This window comes from Larus michahellis, chromosome W, assembly GCF_964199755.1.
Source record: "Larus michahellis chromosome W, bLarMic1.1, whole genome shotgun sequence".
Taxonomy (NCBI): domain Eukaryota; kingdom Metazoa; phylum Chordata; class Aves; order Charadriiformes; family Laridae; genus Larus; species Larus michahellis.
Window position 1 is genome coordinate 24671092 of NC_133929.1, and position 13686 is coordinate 24684777.

Consider the following 13686-nt stretch of genomic DNA (forward strand, 5'->3'; position numbering starts at 1 on the left):
AAAGGAGAAATCACACTTGTGTATTTTGCTTATGTAGGTTAACTGTTTTAGAAAAATCTGTATGTAAATTCTTTTTATTCAGCAGCTTTTAGAGAGTGTTTGTCTCCAGGAAAAGGTTTTTTCCCCTGTAGTAACAATCAATTTTTCAAAGCCTCATTAAAAGGCATTAAAGGGTAGCTGCATGTTCTTAGCTATATATGCCTTTTGATCTGATGTTTTTGTGAATGATTTTGGCTTTCAAAGAGTATATCTGTCTATGTGTTAGTCATGTACTGGCAAATCCTGCCCTCTAATTTGACCAAGAGTGCAGAAAATGGAAAAGCAAATGACCACTGAAGTTGCTTGATGGACTCGTACCTTTTGGAATAGAATTACAGGAGCATAATGGTTGTGAATGGAGAATGAAGTCAATAACTGGATACTTATGAATGTGAGGGAGACCCACGTATAGATCGTTCAGATCCATGTCTTCTACTCTGTCAAGGAGCAAATGTCCCTTCACCAGCACTGAAAATCTATGCAAAATTAGTAGAATTACTCAATTTCTGTGTCAGTCAACAGATACCATATAAATTTGATGGATAAAACCAGGGGTCACAGCAAGCCGTTCTTAGATTATACCTCTTGCATCACTGGAAGAACATAGGAACATTACCCGCTGAAAGGTATATATATTCATAAGGAAGATTCAGTATGATTTTTTTGCAGTTATTAATAGCAGCACAACTCAAATTTAGGATTTGCTTAGTGTATTGGGGCATATCCTGTTATGTGCTGCCTTGGGCATGTACAAGCTGTGGATCTGGTGACAGCTATGTTAAGCCTCACACAGTCTAAAGAAGAAAAAGCTATCTTTCACCATGTGATATGTATCCAGGTGGTTTGGTGTACAGAGTAAGCCAATGTTTCCAGGGATGTCTCTAATTTGCACTGTCACTAATGTGGTCTACATAGACCTTCAGGCATCTCATAATACTTACATAGTACACAATAACTATGCTTGCTTTGTTCTCCAATACATTGCTTACCAATACAGCTCAGAAAAGTGTGGTTTTGTTGAGTTTGGCTTTTTCCATGAGACAATAATGATTGTGACTTGATTTTTTTTGATAATGGAGAAATTTCAAAAGAAAAGTTCCTTTCAGCTATTTGGCCATTTAATCTCTCTCCTTTTTCCATTTAAAATTTCAGTCACTTGTGCCAAACTTGACTTGATGTACATTGACAGTCTGATTTTGCAAACTCAGAGTCTGAGTTCTTAAACTTCCTACTATGAATGCTTTAGAAGGCAGAACTGTTATTGTATCTCCTACTCTATCCCTTACTTTTTACAGCTTACAGATAATTTATAGAAGGACTTTTAACCCTGGACATCCCTGAGTCCTGTGTTATGTTGATAGCCAGTGTGGGAACAGCTCTTTCAGAAGAGTTCTAGGCAGACAACTTCTCAAAGCCACCTCTGCGTCCATTCTCCCAATTGTCTTCCACTGGACTCTTCCTGTTTTACATTTCATCAGCAACAATTGAAATTAAACTGTTTGTGGCAATGGTACACAAAACAGAGAGAACCCATGCAGGTGTATAAGGTGGGTAGGTAGCAAAACACGTTTTTTTATTTCTAAACTGATCTTGTCCAATCTGGGCATTTTGAAGACAGTTAAATCCCAGCTGTACTGTTAATCATTTTTCACTGTAATAAGAATTGTGCTTTAAAAGCCAAAGCTTCTCTCTCAAAGGGATATGCCAGAGTTATTGAGCTACATTTGTGTTACAAAGTGCAAAAGACAGACCAAAACACTTCAGTGCTGAAAGATTTCACCCCCTCCTTTGTGTTTTCCTATTACTTTTCCCTCTAATTCAATATCTTGAGGAGGGATTGAAGGGAAGTGGTTGTTAACCTATTTTTAAAACAACTTAAGAATAGTTTTTAATTTGCTGGGAAAACTATTACAAACGAACAAGCCATAAAAATGTTTCTTCATGTCAAAGTGTGGTATGTGCCTAAAGCCTTCTTTATTGTTCTGATGTTTTAGAGCAATGCCTGACTTTTTCACGGTCTTGGAGATACTTTAGCCAGAGCTACATATACAATTATAAACCAATAAACACTTACTAAATGGAAGAGTTATCTACTACTAGGACTCATCTGAAGTCCCAAACCAATAAAATGTGAACTGAGACTTTTTATATGTGTTACTGTAACCTCACTGCAGGCATCTCAGATACCACTAGTATCAAAGTTAATAATTATTTTTGACATCTGAAAATAGTGGTGAATAAAGCTTTCAAAATACTCATATCTGATACTTTTAACAACTACATCAATTAGCATGATGGGGCTGGAATATCTTTCCTCGTGATTACTATGATTGCTGACTCAGCAGGGCCCTTACATTTTTTTTTTTTTTAGATGTTGGCTGAGGAGAACACATGTCCTGCTGCTACTCCATACAGAAGAAGCATCATAGGCTTTTGCATGGGATCAGGCCTTTCTTTGACTGGACCACAACAACGTAAGCAGCAGGCAGGCGTACTGTGGTTATACTGGGATTGCACCCTTTGTGGCACATAATCATAGAATCATAGAATGTATTGGGTTGGAAGGGACCCTTAAAGGTCATCTAGTCCAGCCCCCCTGCACTAAGCAGGGACGTCTTCAACTAGATCAGATTGCTCAGAACCTCATCAAGCCTGGCCTCGAATGTCTCCAGGGATGGGGCCTCCACCACCTCTCTGGGCAACTTGTTCCAGTGTCATAAGACAGAACAGAACTATTGAGATCCTGTATTGGGTTTGCATGGCAAGATTTGGGGGGGGGGGGGCAGGGCTGCAGTGGTGGCATCTATTAGGAGACCAGGGGCTGCCCCCATGTCAGACAGAGCCAGTTCCAGCAGGCTGCAAAACTGCCACTAGCCAAAGCTGAGCCAATCAGTGAAGCTGATGGCACCTCTGTGAAAAAAACATATTTAAGGAAAGAGTAAAGTTGTGAGAGAGAAGAGTGAGGAAAAAAATGTGAGAGTAACAAACCTGCAGACACCAAGGTCAGTGAAGGAGGAGGAGGAGGTGCTCCAGGTGCTGGAGCTGAGATTCCCCTGCAGCCTGTAAAGAAGACCATGGTGAAGTAGGTTGTCTCTCTGCAGCCAGTGGAGGACCTCACACTAGAACAGGTGGATATGCCCTGAGGGAAGCTGCAGCCCATGGAGAGCCCACACAGGAGCAGGCTCCTGGCAGAGACCGCGGCCAGGGGAGAGGAGTCCATGCAGGAGCAGGTTTTCTAGCAAAAAATGCAGCCCGTGGGAGACCCACGCTGGAGCAGTCTGTTCCTGATTGACTGTATCCCATGGGAGGGACCTCATGTTGTAGCAGGGGAAAAGTTTGAGGTGAGGAGCAGCAGAGATGAAGTGTTATGAACTGACAGCAACCCCCCCATACCCCATCCCTCCTGTACCACTCAGCAGGGGAGGAATGGAGGGAAGTTGAGCCTGGGAAAAAGGGAGAGGGTGGGGGGAAGGTGTTTTTAGTTTTGTTTTTGTTTCTCACCATCCTAACTCTATTTTTAATTGGCAATAAATTAAATTATTTTTCCCCAAGTTGAGTTTGTTTTGCCCATGACAATAATTGGTAAGTTATCACCCTGTCTTTATCTTGTCTTGTCCTGCTGAGGAGGGGGAGTGAGAGAGTGGCTTGGTGGATGTCTGGCAGCCAGACAAGGTCAACCCACCACTTCTAGCACCCGATAGAACCAATGCAGCCACACAGACAGAGCTCCTATCAAAGCATGCTACCACCCAGGTTTCCAGCTGTGGGATGTGTGCAGGGATATTCCTGGAGGTGGAGAGTTATTGAAGGCAAGCCTGTGGGAGGTGTGACCAGATAGATGAATTGCTCTGCTTGGTGGCTGGGCTGCAGGAGGAGGTGGGCAGACTGAGGAGTATTTGAGAGTCTGAGAAGGAGATTGACCAATGGAGCTGTGCTCTGCCATTTCTGATGCATGCAAGCCAACTCAGTGTGGCCACTATGGAGGCAGGTCCAGGATCTGTTTTGTGCCAGGAGGAAGTCAGCGTTACAAAGAACAAGAAGGGGTGGAAGAAGGTTACAGCACGGAGCTGTAAGAGAACCCCCTCCTCACTCTCTCAGCTACCTTTACAGAATAGGTACAAGGCTCTGGGTATGGTAGATGAAGGAATTAATGAGATAGGAGGAGCCTGTGCAAGCACTGTCACCAAGGTCAGATCAACCAACCCCTCACAACAAGACCTGCATTAAGATCAGCGCCGAGAAGAAACAACAATGAGTTATGGTCATAAGTGGCTCCCTCCTAAGCAGGACAGAAGCACCCATTTGCAGACTGGACCCTCTTTTCAGGGAAGTTTGCTGCCTCCCTGGGGCCCAAATTAGGGATGTCACCACAAGACTGACGACCTTAGTACAACCTTCAGACTACTATCCATTCCTGCTCTTTCACGTGGGTACTAATGATGTCGCAACAAAAAGTCTGAGGTCAATCAAAAGAGATTTCAGAGCCCTGAGAACAATGCTAAAAAATTCAGGAGCACAGGTAGTGTTTTCCTCAGTCTTCCCAGTAATGGGGAGACACTTTGGAAGAAGCAAGTGTGCCCAAGACATCAATACCTGGCTCCAGGACTGGTGCCTTTGCCAAAACTTTGGGTTTTTAAACCATGGAAGAGCTTTTGAGGCACAAGGTGTGCTGGGGCCTGACAGGATCCACCTGGCCCAATGGGGAAAATGCATTTTTGGGAGTAAGCTGGTGGGACTGATTGAGAGAGCTTTAAACTAGAATTGATGGGGGAAGGGGATACCAACAGGAGAGCTGAAGGTAAGCCAAGGGTTGGCATGTCATTGCCTGAGGGTGGCAATGCTAATGGGAGCATTTATGCTGCTCCAGGGAGCACTGAGGACTTAGGAGCACATCTGAAATGCTTGTACACCAACGAACACAGTATGAGAAACAAGCAGGATGACCTGGAAGGCATTGGTCAGTTCCCAGAGCTTTGATGTCATTGATATTAGTGAGACTTGGTGGAATGAGTCCCACGACTGGAGTGCTGGGATAGAGGGCTGTTTGGGAAGGATAGGCAGGGCAGGCAAGGTGGAGGTGTCACGCTGTATGTAAGGGAGAGGTTTGATTGTACAGCCCTTACAGTTAGGGATGATGTAGTTGAGAGCCTCTGGGTGAGGATTAGGGGGATGGAAAACAAGGGAGATGTCGTAGTGGGTGTCTACTACTGATTGCCCAGCCAGGATGTAAGCACTGATGAGTTATTCTATAGGCAATTAGGAGAAATCTCTGGATTGGTAGCCCTTGTCCTTATGGAAGATTCTAACTTCCCAGACATCAGCTGGGAATACCATACTGCTGTGGCAAGCAAGTCTGTGAAATTCCTGAAGTTTGTGGGAGATAACTTCTTGTCGCAAGTATTCAGTGACCAACTAGGAAAGATGCCCTCCTAGACTTGTTATTTGTGAATAGAGAAGGACTCATGGGAGATGTGATGGTAGGTGGCTGTCTTGGCCACAGTGATCACAAAATAGTTTAAAATTTTTGGTGTAGTGAGAAAAATGGACAGCAGAGTTGCTACCCTGGATTTCAAGAGAGCTATTCAGGGAGCTAGTTAGCAGTGTCCCCTGGGAATCTGCCTTTGAGGGCTTAGGAGTCCATGAGTGCTGGTCAGTTTTTAAGAACCACCTTTTAAAAGCACAGGAGCAGGCAATTCCATTGTGTTGAAAGTCAAGCAAGTGGGGCACAAGACCAGCTTGGCTGAACAGGGAACTCCTTGTGGAGTTCCTCAAGAGGAAAAAGAAATTGTGCGATCTCTGGAAGCAAGGTCAGGCTTCGCAGAAAGATTACAGAGTCGTAGTTCACATATGCAGGGAGAAAGCACAAAAGGCTAAAGCTGAACTAGAGTTGAAACTGGCCAGTGTTGTGTCAGGCAACAAGAAAGGCTTTTTAAAGTATGTCAATAGTAAGAGGAGGTCTAAGGAAAACATTGGACCAATACTTATTGAAGATGGTCACCTGACTAATAGGGATGAAGAAATAGAGGAGGCATTCGATATTTTTTTGCCTCAGTCTTTAATAATACTGATCGACCTAGGGCTGCCCAGTCCCCTGAGTCAGAGGACCACGAGTGTGGGAACAGTGGCTTTCCATTTGTGGTCACTGAAATTCTAAGGGATCAGCTGAATGACCATGGGGCAGGATGGGATTCATCCCAGAGTACTGAAGGAGCTAGCAGATGCTACAGCAGGACCCCTCTCGATCATCTACCAAAGGTCTTGGGAGTCTGTGGAGGTCCCCACTGACTGGAAGCTAGCCAACGTTATTCCACTTTACAAGAAGGGCGTGAGGGAAGACCCAGGGTCTACAGACCTGTTAGTCTAACCTCAGTACCTAGAAAAATTATGGAGAAGATCATACTGGGTGCTATTGAAAGGCGTTTAAAGAACAATGCAATCATGAGGCACAGTCAACATGGGTTCACAAAGGGAAATGTCGTGGTTTGGGTTGGACTGGCCACTGAATGAATGACAGCTGCTCTCTTCAACCTCTCTCCCTTCAGAGAAGGGAGAGAAGAATGAGAGAGAGACTTATGGGTTGAAAAAGCCACTAAACTAATGAAAAATTAATAATAAAATAATAAAAAGAAAATATAATAATATTGAGAAGAAAATAATGAAATATATACAATATATACAAAACCATATCGAGCTCCCAGGATGACAATCGCATCACTGGCAGTTACTGGGAAAGTCCCAGACCAGTGTCAGCAACTGATGGGAACTGGATTCCGGATCTGGGTTCAGGAACACATGGAGCAGGATCAAAGGCAGACAAACAGACAGAGTCTTCCTCAGATGCCGGCCATTGAAGAGAGAGGCTGACCCCTTTGATCCCTCAGCTTTTATACTGAGTATGAGGCAGATGGGATGGAATACCCCATTGGTCGGTTTTGGGTCACCTCTGAACCCTGACTCTTTACAGTCAGGTCTCTTTCCTCTACCAACTGAGATAACTTTGTTTTTTCATCTTTTAAGATTTTTAATTTAATCCTGCAACTCTACAATACAAAACTTACTCTCTTCCATTGGTCCTGTCTGCTCCTCCCCACAGCTGTGACCCCTCTACGCTCTTCTGCTTCCGACCCTCCAACGTGGCACACAACAAAGTTAGCTGACCTTGGTTGTTATAGCAATAAGTATAAGCAAGAGCCTCTCTGCATACCATTCCTTGGTATTAAGTATAACCATAAGGCGTTATCACTCTGGAAGCAGATGCTGCCTGAAGAATATGCCATTAATTTCAGAAAGTGCAGTTAATTAGAAAAGACTTAAATGAAAAAGGAAAATTACTGAAAAGAAAATTGGTTCTGTTTTACCTCAAACCAGGACAGGAAAGTCCTGTTTAACTAATTTAATATCCTTTTATGATAAGGTCAGCCACCTAGTGGATGAAGGGAAGGCGGTCGATGTAGTTTTTTTTGGATTTTAATAAGGCTTTTGGTACTGTCCCTCACAGCATCCTTCTGGACAAGTTGTCCAACTGTGAGATGAGCAGATACACAGTGTGCTGGGTGAAGAACTGGCTGAAGGGCAGGGCTCAAAGGGTTGTAGGGAATGGGGCTACATCTGGCTGGCGGACAGTCACCAGCAGTGTTCCTCAGGGCTCAATTCTAGGGAGAGTTCCGTTCAATATTTTTATCAATGATCTGGATGCAGGAGTTGAATGCACCATTAGCAAGTTTGCTGGTGATACCAAACTGGGAGGTGCTGTTGACTCTCTCAAAGGACAAGAGGCCTTGCAGGGGGATCTGGATGGATTGGAGCATTGGGCAATCATCAATGGCATGAAATTTAACAAGTCTAAATGCTGGATTCTGCACCTGGGATGGAGTAATGCTGGGCACAAGTATAGATTGGGAGAGGAGTGGCTGGAGAGTAGCCCTGCAGAAAGGCATCTGGGGGTGCTGGTTGCCAGCAGGTGACCAATATGAGTCAGCAGTATGCCTTGGCAGCCAAGAGGGCAAACCGCATCCTGGGGTGCATTAAACACAGTATAACTAGCTGTTCAAGAGAGGTGATTATCCTGCTGTATTTAGCATTGGTGCGGCCTAAACTTGGGTACTGTGTGCAGTTTTGGCCCCTGCGAATGTGTCCAGAGGGGGCCAACAAAGCTAGGGAAAGGTCTGGAAGGCATGTCCTGTGAAGGAGCGGCCAAGGACACTGGGTTTATCTAGTTTGGAGAAAAGGAGGCTGAGGGGCGACCTCATTGCTCTCTACAGCTTCCTGAGGAGGGGAAGTGGAGAGGGAGGTGCTGATCTCTTCTCCCTAGTATCCTGTGACAGGACACGTGGGAATGGCACAAAGTTGCATCAGGGGAGATTCAGACTGGACATTAGGAAGCATTTCTTTACCGAGAGGGTGGTCAAACACTGGAATAGGCTTCCTAGAGAGGTGGTCGATGCCCCAAGCCTGTCAGTGTTTAAGAGGCATTTGGACGATGCCCTTAATAACATGCTTTAACTTTTGTTCAGCCCTGAAGTGGTCAGGCAGTTGGATTAGATGTTCATTGTAGATCCCTTCAAACTGAAAATCCCCTCCCCTCCCCTCCCCTCTCAACTGTTGAGTACCTCAGAACTCTCCAGGAGTTCCCTGTCTTTCTTGAACTGGGGAGCCCAGAACTGGACACAGTACTCGAGATGTCGCCTCACCAGGGCAGAGTAGAGGGGGAGGATGACCTCCCTCGACCTGCTGGCCACACTCTTTGTAATGCACCCCAGGAGACCATTGGCCTTCTTGACCACAATGGCACACTGCTGGTTCATGGTCATCCTGTTGTCCACCAGGACTCCCAGGTCCCTCTCTGCAGAGCTGCTCTCCAGCAGGTCAGCCCCCAACCTGTACTGGTGCATGGGGTTATTCCTCCCTAGGGGCAGGACCCTACACTTGCCCTTGCTGAACTTCATTAGGTTCCTCTCTGCCCAACACTCTAGCCTGTCCAGGTCTCGCTGAATGGCAGCACAGCCTTCTGGTGTGTCAGCCACTCCTCCCAGTTTTGTATCATCAGCAAACTTGCTGGGGGTACACTCTGTCCCCTCATCCAGGTCGTTGATGAATATGTTGAACAAGACCAGATCCAGTACTGACCCCTGGGGAACACCGCTAGCTACAGGCCTCCAACTGGACTCTGCGCCCCTGATCACAACATTCTGAGCTCTGCCATTCAGCCGGTTCTCAATCCACCTCACTGTCCACTCATCTGATCCACGTTTCCTAAGCTTACCTATGAGGATGTTATGGGAGACAGTGTCAAAAGCCTTGCTGAAGTTGAGGTAGACAACATCCACTGCTCTCCCCTCGTCCACCCAGCCAGTCGTTCCATCCTAGAAGGCTATCAGATAGGATTTCCCCTTGGTGAGTCCATGTTGACCATTCCCAATGACCTTTTCCTCTACATGCTTAGAGATGACATCCAGGATGACCTGTTCCATCACCTTTCCAGGGATGGAGATGAGGCTGACTGGCCTGTAGTTTCCCGAGTCCTCCTTCTAGCCCTTTTTGAAGACTGGCTTGACGTTAGCTTTCCTCCAGTCCTCAGGCACCTCTCCTGTTCTCCATGACCTTTCAAAGATGATGGAGAGTGGCTTGGCAATAACATCTGCCATCTCCCTCAGCACTCGTGGGTGCATCCCATCAGGGCCCATGGATTTGTGGGTGTCAGGTTTGCCTAAATGATCTCTAACCCAATCCTCTTCAATTGAGGGAGAGTCTTCCTTACTCCAGGCTCTCTCTCTTACCTCCAGGGTCTGGGATTACTGAGGGACGGCCTTAGCAGTAAAGGCTGAAGCAAAGAAGGCATTCAGTAACTCCACCTTCTCTGCATCCTCTGTCACCAGGGCACCTTCCTCATTCAGCAGCAGGCCCGCATTTTCCCTAGTCTTCCTTTTACTGATGATGTACTTGAAGAAGCCCTTCTTATTGTCCTTGACATCCCTTGCCAGGTTTAATTCCAAGCGGGCCCTAGCCTTCCTCGTTGCATCCCTGCACACTCTGACAATGTTCCTATATTCCTCCCAAGTGGCCAGTCCGTTTTTCCACATTCTGTAAACTTCCTTCTTCCATCTGAGTTTTTCCAGAAGCTCCTTGCTCATCCATGCAGGTTTCTCACTGCCTTTGCCTGATTTCTTGCTCCTAGGGATGCATTGATCTTGAGCTTGGAGGAAGTGGTGCTTGAATATTAACCAGCTCTCTTGCACCTCCTTCCTTCTAGAGCCTTAGCCCCATGGGATTCATCCAGGTAGGTCTTTGAAGAGGCCAAAGTCAGCTCTCCTGAAGTCCAGGGTTGTAATTCTACTTTTTGCCCTGCTTCTTCCATGCAGGATCCTGAACTCCTCCATCACATGGTCGCTGCAGCCAAGGCTACCCCCAACCTTCACATCCCCAACTAGTCCTTCTTTGTTTGTCAGCACAAGGTCCAGCGGTGCACCTCTCCTCGTTGGTTCCTCCACCGCCTGTGTCAAGAAGTTATCATCAATGCTCTGCAGAAACCTCCGGGACTGTGCATGCCTGGCTGTGTTCTCTTTCCAGCAAATGTCAGGGTAATTGAAGTCCCCCATGAGAACCAGGGCCTGTGATTGTGAGGCTATTTCCAGCTGTCTGTAGAAGGCCTCATCAACTTCCTCTTCCTGATCCGGTGGCCTGTAGTAAACACCCACAACAGCATCTCCCATATTAGCCTGCCCCTTAATTCTTGCCCATAAGCTCTCAACACGTTCTTCATCCAACCCTAGGCAGAGCTTGATACATTCCAGTTGCCCTCTCGCATAGAAAGCAACTCCACCACCACGCCCTGCTGGCCTGTCTTTCCTAAAAAGTATGTAGCCATCCATGACAGCATTCCAGTCATGTGAGCTATCCCACCACGTCTCTGTAATTGCAATGAGATCATGGTCCTGTGACTACACACAGATCCCTAGTTCTTCCTGATTATTCCCCATGCTGCATGCGTTGGTGTACAGGTATTTCAGAGAGGTAGTCGAGCATGCGGGTTTCCGTGGAGGGGAGCAAGAGGATGCACCACAGCCATTCACACCCTTGAGGTGGTTGGCCTTCCGGATCTCATCTTGGGAGTCAGCTAAGAAACATTTGTCACTGCTCTGGTTAGCCTGGCTTATTCCCCAGTTGAATAAGTTGATGTGAGCATTGCCACCTTGGACTCCACCCCCTGAGTCCTTCAGTTTAAATCCCGCTTCACCAAGTTGGCCAGCCTGTTGCCAAAGATTCCCTTGCCCCTTCTAGACAGGTGGATCCCATCCCTCTCTAACTGGCTGTATTCATCAAAGAATGTCCAATTGCCATAAAAGCCAAAACCCTCACAACGGCACCAGCCATGTAGCCAGGAGTTGATATGCACTATCCATCTGTTTCTGGCTGCTCCCTTTCCTCTAACTGGTAAAATGAAGGGAAAGATAACTTGGGCACCATTTTTTTTTTTCACTTGCACCCCCAGGGCTTTATAGTCTGCCTTAACTCTGCCCAGGTTCCGGCTTGCAGTGTCATTCATGCCCACATGAAAGAGTAACCATGGGTAGTAGTCTGTGCTCTTGACAAGTTGTGGCACCCTCTCAGCAACATCTCGAACCTTAGCTCCCAGGAGGCAGCATACCTCATGTGATTCCCTGTCAGGAGGACAGATGGGCACCTCAGTGCCCTTTAACAGGGAGTCACCCACTACTAGCACTCATTGTTTTTTATGATATCTACTGTGTGCTGCTGGTGCAGGTCCTCCTGGCAGACCTTGCTCCTGGGTGTCTATAGCTGTTAAAGCCTTATATCTGTTTTTTGTTGTGATGCTAGAGGGTGGGGGCTGAAGCGTAGTCCTGCTTTTGTGGGTCATCAGGGTCCAAGGTGCCTCATTCTCAGTGGTATCTGCTACAGGAACATGGTTATGAAACCACCTATCTATCTTTGTCTCGGCTCCTCTGATACTACGCAACCTTTTAACATTTTTTTGCAACTCGGCCACCTGACGTAACAGATCATTGACCTGTGCACACCGTGTGCAAGTACTTACCTTTCTGCCAGGAGAAGGAGAAGGGTCTGGGCACTCACTGCAGCCTACCACCTGTACCGAAATCTCCCTCCTTATCAGTTCTGTCTGGGTATCAGGCATCTGAGGTGAGCGCCCACCATTTTGGCAGAGACCTTGAGCACTTCCCTGGGCTGTGAACCAACAAGCAGGCTGCAGGGCCCGTCCTGTGTGCCCCTCCCTGACTGACATGCCATGCCCTGTTTGCCCGCCCTGGTCGCTAGCGCCCCCTAGGGCCATTTAAATCTCCCATGGTTGCTTCTGGCAATGCCTACGCTGCCATGTCAGCCTTGCTTGCGAGAGCTGCTGGCTCCTGATGAGGCTCTCTGCTCTTCCTCGGGTTTCCCTGGCTCTGGGAACCCCCTGTCTGCCTCAGTCTAGCTCCCAGCCACAGAACTTACTGTTGCTGTCACTGCGTTCCTCACCAGCTGAGTGCTGCTTTTGGTTTTGCCATCTTTAAATCTCCTGCGGTTGCTTCCAGCAACACCCACACTGCCATGTCAGCCTCACTCGCGAAGGTGCCTTGTCCCTGAAGACATCTTCCCAGGAGTTCACATCCACTAGTTCCTTAAACAACTGAAAGTTTGCTCTCCTAAAATTCAGGGTCCTGACTCTACTCTTCACCTGGCCCATAGCTCTCAAGATTGTGAATCCCACCAGGGCATGATCACTGCAGCTCAGGCTGCCACCAATCTTGACCTCTAATTACTTCATCGGTGTTGGTGAGCAAGAGGTCCAGTAATCTTTCTCCTCTGGTCAGGCTTTCTATCACCTGGATTAAGAAATTATCCTTGATGCACATCAAGAGTCTCCTGGACTGCTTACAGCTTGCTGTGCCGCTTTTCCAGTAGATGTCAGGGTGATTGTAGTCCCCTAGCAGGATCAGGGCCTGCGATTGTGATGCTTCCCGTAGTTGAAGTAAGAACACTTCATCCACAGGCTCCCCTTGGTTGGGCGATCTGTAGTAAACACCAGCGACAAGGTTTCCTTTGTTGGGTTGACCCCTAATTTTTACCCATAAGCTGTCAACCTATTTTTCAGACAGCTCTGTGCATTCGGTCCATTCTTTTACATAGAGGTCAACCCCCCCGCTCCTCTTTCCTTGTCTATCCCTTCTGAACAGCTTATAGCCATCGATGCCAGCACTGCTCAGCAGTAGCCAAAACACTGGTGTGCTATTAACACTGTTCTAGCTACAAATACAAAGCACAGCGCTACCAGGCTGCTATGGGGAGAGTTAACTCCATCCCAGCCAGACCCAATTATTTCTGCAAGTCAAAAATCCTCTCCTGATTAGCTGTCTGCCCTGTCAAGAATGGCTTTTTCTCCTCAAGCATCATGCTGTCTGCCCCATAATATTCTGGCTGTGGAAGAGGGTCTACATAACTTTGATTTTCAGCAGTGTTGAAAAAATGGGGGGGATAACCTTTGCAGCCCGCAATTCCCAATGCTTGGGGAAGGCTGCTTAGTTTCATGGGTAAAAAAATGTACTATATACTGTAATAAATACTCACACTGGGTATTTCTATATACATGTGTTTACCACCTTGGGCAGTTAATTTCATGTCCATTTTTCCTTT

The 13686-nt window shown here is 46.7% G+C and overlaps 1 protein-coding gene across 3 annotated transcripts in view; it reads left to right on the forward strand.

Moving 5' to 3' along the window:
- Positions 1-2399: 2399 nt before the first annotated feature.
- The window catches only part of LOC141735520 (polycomb group RING finger protein 3-like), a 108185-nt gene continuing 96898 nt past the window's right edge, over positions 2400-13686 (forward strand). For 2 of the 3 annotated variants that reach the window (XM_074568435.1, XM_074568438.1), the window contains exon 1: positions 2400-2513. The gene's annotated coding sequence lies outside the window, so the exon portion shown is untranslated. The remainder of the gene's footprint in view (positions 2514-13686) is intronic. The other variant, XM_074568437.1, reaches the window with a different exon arrangement.